This window comes from Salvelinus sp. IW2-2015, linkage group LG20 (assembly GCF_002910315.2).
Source record: "Salvelinus sp. IW2-2015 linkage group LG20, ASM291031v2, whole genome shotgun sequence".
Taxonomy (NCBI): Eukaryota; Metazoa; Chordata; class Actinopteri; order Salmoniformes; family Salmonidae; genus Salvelinus; species Salvelinus sp. IW2-2015.
The window spans coordinates 8449253-8459606 of record NC_036860.1 but is presented as its reverse complement, the minus strand read 5'-3'; the positions used below and the strand labels follow the sequence as shown (position 1 = coordinate 8459606).

General features: G+C 45.8%; 1 pseudogene; it reads right to left on the bottom strand.

Moving 5' to 3' along the window:
• LOC111981445 (MAGUK p55 subfamily member 3-like) overlaps positions 1 to 7120 on the bottom strand; it is a 25186-nt pseudogene extending 18066 nt beyond the window's left edge.
• Positions 7121 to 10354: the final 3234 nt, after the last annotated feature.

Sequence of the window (10354 nt, the reverse complement as noted above, 5' to 3'; positions counted from 1 at the left end):
AAGCCCGTCTCTTCTCTTCTGCTAAACTCATTTCGTTTCTCTCCTTCTATCTCTTTCTCTCTCTCTTCTCTCTTCTTTTTTCCTCTCTCTCTCTTCTCTCTCTCTCTCTCTCTCCTCTCTCTCTCTCTTCCTCTCTCTCTCTCTCTCTCTCTCTCTCTCTTCTCTCTCTCTCTCTCTCTCTCTCTCTCTCTCTCCTCTCTCCTCTCTCTCTCTCTCTCTCTCTCTCTCTCTCTTGTCCTCTCTCTTCATGGACAGCAGAGAATACGCAGTCAATACTAATACACCCGGGGACGCCAATTACCGGGCAAAAAAGGTAACTAAATGTCAACATAAACACATCTGGTGGTTAAATCTACCATCTTGTGAAAAATAACATGAACCATCACTGACAAATAAGTTATACTTCAAAAGATATCTTCAGCTTTCAGTTTGATATTGGTTACAACAGCGACATGTTTCTGTATATCTGCCACTCTTCGAAAAAAAGTGTTCCAAAAGAGTTCTTTCGGCTGTCCCATAGGAGAACTCTTTTTTGGTTCCAGGTAGAACTCTTTTGGGTTCCATGAAGAACCTCTGTAGAAATTGTTTTTCGTGCAACCATAAAGGTGTTCTTCAAAGGGTTCTCCTATGGGGACAGCCGAAGAACCCTTTTCAGGTTCTAGGTAGCACCTTTTTTGTGGAAACTTACAGGTCGGATTTTTAGGGGATTTTAGGGTTCGGAAGTGTGCCCATTTTTATCCGGTAAGCCAGCCGTCTAAGAAAATTACAGAGGAGAAAGAAAGGGAGAAGAAATAAGAGAGCGAGGAGGGGGAGAAAGAGAGGGCCATGACAGTGTCAGACAGGTAAACAGAGATGGGGAGGAAGAGAGGCAGTGGAGGAGGAGGCCAAAGAGATTGAAAGAGAAGATTAGAACATGAGAGAGACAGAGAGATAAAACACATACTGACCCCTGCCTCGTATGTGTTATCAGTGAGAGGAGTAAAGCTAAGTATGAGAGATGAATTAAACCCATGGCTTGGCTGAGGTTCCCTCTCTGTGTTTCAGCCACCATGATTAATCCAACACGGTGTGCGTGTTTGAGTGTGTGTGTCCGCAATCAGGCTGCAGCCGCTGGTATCGGCTCCCCCCCTGCTTAGCTAAGATGAATACAGAGTGGGCAGTGGGTTGGGCTTGGGTGTGTTTATACCCCCAAGCAGAGCACCCCCACACGTTTACATATTCACCCTATTGAGGGATTATGACACTGACCTTGGAGCGTTCCCTTTCAATCCTATATTTAGATCCATGTGTTAAGATCCAAGCGGCTCTGAATCTTGATTTAAAAACACCTTTGACCCCTGAAAGTGGAGCAAATGAATATGGAACAGATAGAGAAGAACAGCTCTATGGCGATATCGGCGCTGTTGTGAAAGCAATTCAGTCCACATACTGCACCTAATATAAGAGTCTACAGTATATGTATTAAGAGGCATAATGTGACACAGTACAGTACAATCCACTAGGCTTGATCGGATCATTTTTCATATTGTATTTAGACTCTCTTCTGAGCTATGAGCTAGCACCTGTCCATGGACCTCTCTGCCTATAGGCTTCACCTCTCCTGGAAGAGTTTGGAGGGAATGAGTCCCAGCACGGAGGTTGCTGTCGCCCACCCGTTTGGCCTGCCACCAGGTGGGGTCGTCCTGGGTTACCACCTGCAGGATGTCACCTCGCTTGAAGGGAAGTCCCGCTCCTGACAGGGCGTGGCCTTGTCATCAGCAGGGATGTAGTCAAAACAGGGCCCTCATGTAGACCTGCGAGAACACACACACACACACACACACACACACACACACACACACACACACACACACACACACACACACACACACACACACACACACACACACACACACACACACACACACACACACAACACCACACACACACACAACACCACACACACACACACACACACACACCTGTCAAAATAATTGATAGATCACCTCAAACTAGAGAGAGGGAAAGGGATGCTTTTGCAAATAGATTTCAGAATCACAGTCTATCTGTGCATGTTTCTGTGTGTGTGCATGAACAACATATGCACACAACATACATTATATATACAAACGTATGTGGATACCCCTTCAAATGAGTGGATTTCACTATTTTAGCCACACCCCGTACTGATAGATGTATAACATCAAGCACACAGCCATGCAATCTCTATAGACAAACATTGGCAGTAGAATGGCCTTACTGAAGAGCTCTGTGACTTTCAATGTGGCACCGTCATAGAATGCCATCTTTCCAACAAGTCAGTTTGTCAAATTTCTGCCGTGCTAGAGCTGCCCCGGTCAACTGTAAGTGCTGTTGTTGTGAAGTGGAAACGTCTTGGAGCAACAAACGGCTGAGCCACGAAGTGCTAAACTACACAAGCTCACAGAACGGGACCGCCGAGTGCTGAAACACGTATCGTGTAAAAATTGTCTGTCCTCAGTTGCAACACTCACTACCGAGTTCAAAACAGCCTCTGGAAGCAACGTCAGCACAAAACTATTCGTCTGGAGCTTCATGAAATGGGTTTCCATGGCCGAGCAGCCACACACAAGCTTAAGGTTACCATGTGCAATGCCAAGCGTCGGCTGGAGTGGTGTAAAGCTCGCCGCCATTGGACTCTGGAGCAGTGGAAACGAGTTCTATGGAGTGATGAATCACACTTCACCATCTGGCAGTCCTTTGGACAGATCTGGGTTTGGTGGATGCCAGGTGAACACTACCTATCCCAATGCATAGTGCCAATTGTAAAGTTTGGTGGAGGAGGAATAATGGTGAGGGGCTGTTTTTCTTGGTTCGGACTAGGCCCCGTAGTTCCAGTGTAGGGAAATCTTAACGCTACAGCATACAATGACATTCTAGACGATTCTGTACTTCCAACTTTGTGGCAACAGTTTGGGGAAGGCCCTTTCCTGTTTAAGCATGACAATTCCCTGTGCAAAAAGCAAGGTCCATACAGAAATGATTTGTCRAGATTGGTGTGGAAGAACTTGACTGGCCTGCACAGAGACCTAACCTCAACCTCATCAAACACCTTTAGAATGAATTAGAACTCTGACTGCAAGCCAGGCCCAATCACCCAAAATCAGTGCCCAACCTCTTGTCCCCGCAGCAACGTTCCAACATCTAGTGGAAATCCTTCCCAGAAGTGTGGAGGCTGTTATAGCAGCAAAGGGGGGACCAACTCCATATTAACGCCCATGATTCTGAAATTAGATGTTCGACGAGCAGGTGTCCACATACCTTTGGTCATGTAGTGTATCTGAAACATGTCTCAAATTACACCTACACATCTCAGTGCTTGTTGGCACAAACTGTTTCAATTCGTCTGCCATTGACTCTACTGCTGTATRTGTGAGCTTGAACCATGGCTGTTCAGTATTCAGACCCTTCCTCCATTCCAGAGCAGCTGTGTCTGTGTTTGTYTGTACTGAGTGTGCCCAGACAGTTGTGTTGTGTTCCTCACCTTGCTCTCCTTCAGATGGTCCTCCTCCTTAATGGCTGGGATTATCTTCAGGGTGATGGAGCCCTGAGACTGGGACTGAAGGGCAACACACAGAGAGGAGCAGGAGGTTAGCTTCACAGAAATACAATTCGAACACAATTTCAACTCCTGCATCTTCCCAACAGAGTTGATACTGCATGTATTGCCAACAGAAATCAAAGGAAAACAGTGCTGTTGGTGCTGGTGGTCTAAAATAACAGGAAGACATAACGTATTCTTCTCTAGTCTCACCAGAAGCTGACTGATCTCATCRGGYCTCTTGTGAATGATGGAGATGCCGTTGACCTCCCGTAGCTCGTCTCCTACATGGACCAGTCCTGGATGGAGGGGAGGAGGTGGTGAGGGGAGACAACAGGCGAGCTGGAGTAGAGATCTATGCCTGGGTTCCTATTCCCTATATAGGGCACTCCTTTTGACCAGGGCCTATAGAATCTGGTCAAAAGTAGTGGACTGTATAGGGATTAGGGTGCCGTTTGGGTTGCACCCCATATCGTGTATCGAGGAGATCTTGCACAGCACTGTATCAGTAGCAGGTGTACTATATCTATCATACCGCTATTAACTTAGGATAAGATATGTACAATAGGGCTTGGGAGTGGTGGTATCACTCTCTTCAGTCATGATCTACTGCAGTCACATCATTGAAACCTGACAAAGAGGGATGAGCGATAGGATCAATTAATCTCATCACTGCTCAGAGAGGGAGAGAGGGAGAGAGGGCAGAGAGGAAGAGAGGAAGAGAGGGCAGAGAGGGAGAGAGGGGCAAGAGAGGACAGAAAGGGAGAGAGGAAAGAAAGGAGAGGAGGGAGAGAGGGCAGAGAGGAGACAGGAAGAGAGGACAGAAGGGAGGAGGGAGAGAGGGCAGAGAGGGAGAAGGGGGAGAGAGGAGGAGGGCACAGAGGGAGAGAGGGAGAAAGGGAGCGAGGAAGGGAGGGCAGAAGAGGGAGAGAGGAGGGCAGAGAGGGAGAAGGGGAGAGAGGGAGGAGGGCAGAGAGGGAGAAGGGGAGAGAGGGAGGGAGGCACAGAGGGAGAGAGGGAGAAAGGGAGCGAGGAAGGGAGGGCAGAGAGGGAGAGAGGGAGAGAGGGATGATATGAAGAAACAGACAAGCACACAGTTGTACTGTACAGTACAGAGAAACAACAGACGGTATGCCCCTTTTTCTAATGACCCCCCCCCACACACAACACACACTAAACACACACCAAACATAATAAAGACACGCACGTCTCCCTCCCAATGTGCAGATGGTATTTCCATGGTAACAGCAGCGGTCAGCTCGTTGGAGAGAGTGTGTAGTGTGTGATATGTGATTGGCTCTCAAGGGAAAGAGAACACAGCTTCAAACAGCCTGATAACCACAGAGATCCTCGTCTGTCTGTCTGTCTACCAACGTCTCGCTCTCGCTATGCTGCTGCTTTAATCTCTGCAACATCTCAGAATCATTAGTGGAGGATTCTCCCAGCTGTAGCTGGATACAGGATGTTACCAATAAAATGTATATCCACTGACATACTTTAGGCTACAGTATACCGCTGCATAGAAGGCCATATATGTTCAGACTTCTGATTATTTGTCTAAGTTACATCGTCTCGGTTAGCCTTGCCTTCAGACATATTATGTCTGGTAATATTATCTGAGCAGTCCATAGATCTCATTTGATCTCATTTGTCTGTGCAAGTTCCCGAGGAAGGGGATGATGAATCAAGACGTATCAGACAGTATGGGTTAAGACCAGACACAGAGAGGGACAGAATCACTCACCACTCCGGTCTGCAGCTCCGCCCCTCATGATGCGGGCCACGATCACAGACCCTGTGGTCTCATCCCGTCTGATGGTGGCCCCCTGGGAACAGAGAGATGATCGTTTCCTCCTCCCGGGATTGTATCCTCATTCTTCCCATCTCTTTTCTCTTATTTTATTTGTTTCTTTAACGATCAATCAATCAACACAGCACCAGTCCCACTTCCCACTTCCATATATATCTCCTCATCCCCTCGTCCTCTCATCCTCGACCATTTTATCTCTTTCCCCCATCCCCCTGTCATCCTCTCTGTTACAATGGCTCACCAGTGGCTCCTTGTTCTTGACCAGTCTGACGATCTTCACTGACTCCTCCTCCAGCTCGTCCTCGAAGTCGTCAGGCAGCGGTGGCAACACGGGGTCAAAGTTCTTCTGAGCAACCGTGTCATGAACGGACAAAACTGCCTGATGAGAGATAGCAGAGAGAGAAGGATTAATGTTAGAATTCATAAAGAAAATGATGTACTTTTTACTCCATACATTTTCCCTGACATCCAAAAGTACTCTTTACAGTTTGAATGCTTAGCAGGACAGGTAACCGTTCACACACTTATCAAGAGAACCTCCCTGGTCATCCCTACTGCCTCTGATCTAGGGGACTCACTAAACACATGCTTCGTCTGTAAGTTATGTTTGATTTGGAGCGTGTCCCCTGGCTATCTGTAACTTTTAAAACACTAGAAAATTTGGCCTTTTGCTTTGCTTAATATAAGGAATTTGAAATGATTTATACTACTACTTTTGATACTTAAGTATATTTAAAACCAAATACTTTTAGACTTTACAAGTAGTATTTTACTGGGTGACTTTCACTTTTACTTGAGTMATTTTCTATTAAGGTATCTTTACTTCTACTCAAGTATGACAATTGGGTACTTTTTCCACCATTGATTCTGAGTATACCAAATATTAGGAACACCTTTGAATACTCAGTGTACATAGAGATTGACATAGATCGAGCGATCCAATACATATGGATGCATGAATAGCCACCCCACCTTCCATAACCAGGTCTCTCTGTGTGTATTGGGTGTTCTGTTTACCTTGAGATGGGGGGACATCAACAGCTGTAGGAGTTCCTTCTCCTCAACACTCATTGGTCCACTCTGCAGCTCCTCTGCCACCTGCCAATCACAACAGAGCTGTCAGTCAGACCATGACCTCTGACCTGGAATWAACCTGTGTGTCCAACAGTGTGGGCTTGGGATATAACTGAAAAATATAGCCGATATATACTGAAAGTGTAGCAGACTATTAGCAGTAATAGCCTAGAATAGAATCAACAAATATAGATATATACTGTAGAGTTGTATGGCTGTTGCCTAAAGCAGCAAATATACAGTGTGTGCTTGCACACACAAATACACACACAGGAGAATAAGCAGCCAGGACTTATGGCTCAGCACTTTTCCACTTAACTGGCGTGAGGAGAGAGAGGAGAGGCAGGAAGTGGAGAGAGTTTCATTAGTGTTGAGATGAATCAGCACTTTCAGACCACAACACATTACCGTACTGTAACTCTATAAATCTCCATACCTTTACTACCTGCATCTACCGCTCCTCTGTCTCAGCAAACACACTGGGACTGATTCTATTGGACGGGCGCTTCACACTTCGGCAGTGTGTGTGKKGTGTGTGTGTGTTCCTTGTTTGTGTGTGTGTCTGTGTGCGTGTGCTTTGTTGAACTTACATCYTCAGCCAAAGAGGCGGCGCTGTGAAGGACAGGTGTAGGACTCTGGCGCTCGTACTGCCTCAGCTTCTCATGGATCTGCAACATGTAGCCAATCACCGGAGAGGTCAGGGAGGTCAAACACACACACACACGCACACATACACAAATTTAACAACATAAGTATACCATAAATCCCATTAACATTGGCAACATTCCCACCCAGCAGGGGCCCAACTTTCACTGGGGATGGGGGGGAGATGCCTCCCCAAAATTCTGAATTTGCCTTTTTGTCCCTCTAGTTTAATAATTGGAATGTGATACAAAAAGAGGCATCGGTGTGCTTTAGGACCATGCGGATGCCTCCGAGCGGTCGGGTAGGCTGTTTCGAGTGTTTATCCAACTGGATAAAATAAATACTGTATATATATACTGTACCAGTCAAAAGTTTGGACACACCTACTCATTCCAGGGTTTTTCTTTATTTTGTCTATTTTCTACATTGTAGAATAATAGTGAAGACATCAAAACTATGAAATAACACATATGGATGTAACCATGTAGTCACCAAAAAAGTGTTAAACAAATCAAAACATATTTTATATTTGAGATTCTTCAAAGTAGCCACCCTTTGCCTTGATGACAGCTTTACACACTCTTGACATTCTCTCAACCAGTTTCATGAGGTAGTCACCTGGAATGCATTTCAATTAACATTTCTTTCCTTCTTAATGTGTTTGAGCMWATCAGTTGTGTTGTGACAGACGATAGCCCTATTTGGTAAACGACCAAGTCCATATTATGGCAAGAACAGCTCAAATATTCAAAGAGAAACGACAGTCCATCATTACTTTAAGACATGAAGGTCAGTCAATGCAGTCGCAAAAACCATCAAGATGAATCTGGCTCTCACGAGGACCGTCACAGGAAAGGAAGACCCAGAGTTACCTCTGCTGCAGAGAATAAGTTCAAGTAACAGACACATCTCAACATCAACTGTTCAGAGGAGACTGCGTGAATCAGGCCTTCATGGTCGAATTGTTGCAAAGAAACTACTACTAAAGGACACCAATAAGAAGAAGAGACTTGCTTGGGCCAAGAAACACGAGCAATAGACATTCGACCGGTGGAAATCTGTCCATTGGTTCTGATGAGTCCAAATTTGAGATTTTTGGTTCCAACTGTCGTGCCTTTGTGAGACRTAGAGTAGGTGAACAGATGATATCCCCATGTATGGGTCCCACCGTGAAGCATGGAGGAGGAGGTGTGATGGTGTGGGGGTGCTTTGTTGATGACACTGTCAGTGATTTATTTAGAATTCAAGGTACATTTAACCAGCATGGCTACCACAACATTCTGCAGTGATACGCCATCACATCTGGTTTGCGCTTAGTGGGACTATTTTTTTCCCCAACAGGACAATCACCCTAAACACACCTCCTGGCTGTGTAAGGGCTATTTGACCAATAGGGAGAGTGATGGAGTGCTGCATCAGATGACCCGGCCTCCACAATCACCCAAGCTCAACCCAATTGAGATGGTTTTGGATGAGTTCAACCGCAGAGTGAAGGAAAAGCAGCCAACAAGTGCTCAGCATTTGTGGGAACTCCTTCAAGACTGTTGGAAAAGCATTACCCATGAAGCTGGTTGAGAGAATACCAAGAGTGTGCAAAGCTATCATCAAGGCAAATGGTAGCTACCTTGAAGAATCTCAAATGTAAAATATATTTTGATTTGTTTAACACTTTTTTGGTTACTACATGATTCCATGTGTGTTATTTCATAGTTTTGATGTCCTCAATATTATTCTACAAGAAAACAGTTCAAATAAAGAAAAACTCTTGAATGAGTAGGTGTGTTCAAACTTTTGAGTGGTACTATTTATATATACACTGCTCAAAAAAATAAAGGGAACAMTTAAACAACACAATGTAACTCCAAGTCAATCACACTTCTGTGAAATCAAACTGTCCACTTAGGAAGCAACACTGATTGACAATAAATTGCACATGCTGTTGTGCAAATGGAATAGACAAAAGGTGGAAATTATAGGCAATTAGCAAGACACCCCCAATAAAGGAGTGGTTCTGCAGGTGGTGACCACAGACCACTTCTCAGTGATCTTTGAGGGAAGAACCAGGTGTCCTCCTTGTGGTTGGCATCAGGAGCGGCGGCCCTTAGGGGACGTCAGCAGGAGTTCCAGAGTGCTGGGTGCGAGTGAAGCCACTGTGGAGAGGAGGGAGGGTGAAGGAACTGGGATCCGTTCATTTGTTTACATCGCTCAGATCCGAGCGAGAGGTAATGTAATATTATAATGATAGATACCATTTAGCAGGGGACGCTTTTATCCAAAGAGATTTTTTCAGTCATGCAGTGCAGTAACGATGTTTATCATAGGGGTGGTCGCCCTGGGAATGCAACCCACTATCCCTCGGCCACACTAAAGCCTGGGATTCGATTTTTGTGGGTGCACCAAAAGGTTGGAGCATGTGAGTTGGTGGTAGGAAATTTACAATCTTACCTGTGACCTGCTGAGAGGACCGGACAATGGCTGTCTTTCGATGGTCAGCAAAAAGGTGAAAGGTCTGGCAGAGAGAAGTCAGAGAACAATGGAGGTGAAATGAGTCACATACTTCCCTTTAGTTCTCTTTTCATGCTCAATACACAACTGTGTTTCCCTGAAGAGGAATGTCCACTAGGGTGAAAACTGTTTAAAGGGCTTTGCAGGCAGTTTTAGGGTGATCCTAAAGTACTAGCGATACTCTAAAAGGGATGGTGATCTCGAGTGTGTGCGTAGTGTGTGTGTGTGTGCGTGTGTGTGTGTGTGTGTGTGTGTGTGTGTGTGTTGTGTGTGTGTGGTGGTGTGTGGTAGGGGATGTGGTGTGTGATGTGTGTGTGTTGTGTGTGTGTGTGTCGCTCAGTGTGTGTGGGTTGTGTTGTGTGTGTTGTTGAGTTGATGTGTGTGTGTGTGTGTGTGGAAACAGATGTGTCTCGGGATCTGGAGAGCGGTAGACTCTTAATGGTGCCAGTACATACTCTATAGCAGTCTCTTAGCCTGCGGAGTGTACGCGGTCCGGTGCAGGTTAAGAGCCAAAACCGCCATCAACCTCCAGAGTGTGTGTGTGGTGTGGTGTGTGTCGTGTGTTGTGTGTGTGTGTGGTGTGTGTGTGATTGTTGTGTGTGTGTGTGGTGTGTGTGTGGTGTGTGTGTGCGGTTGCGTGCGTATGCCGTGCGTAAGCGTGCGTGCGCTGCGTGCGTGCGTGCGTGGTGTGTGTGTGTGATGGTGTTTGTGTGTGTGTGTGTGTGTGTGTGTGTGTGTGTGTGTGTGTGTGGTGTTTGTGT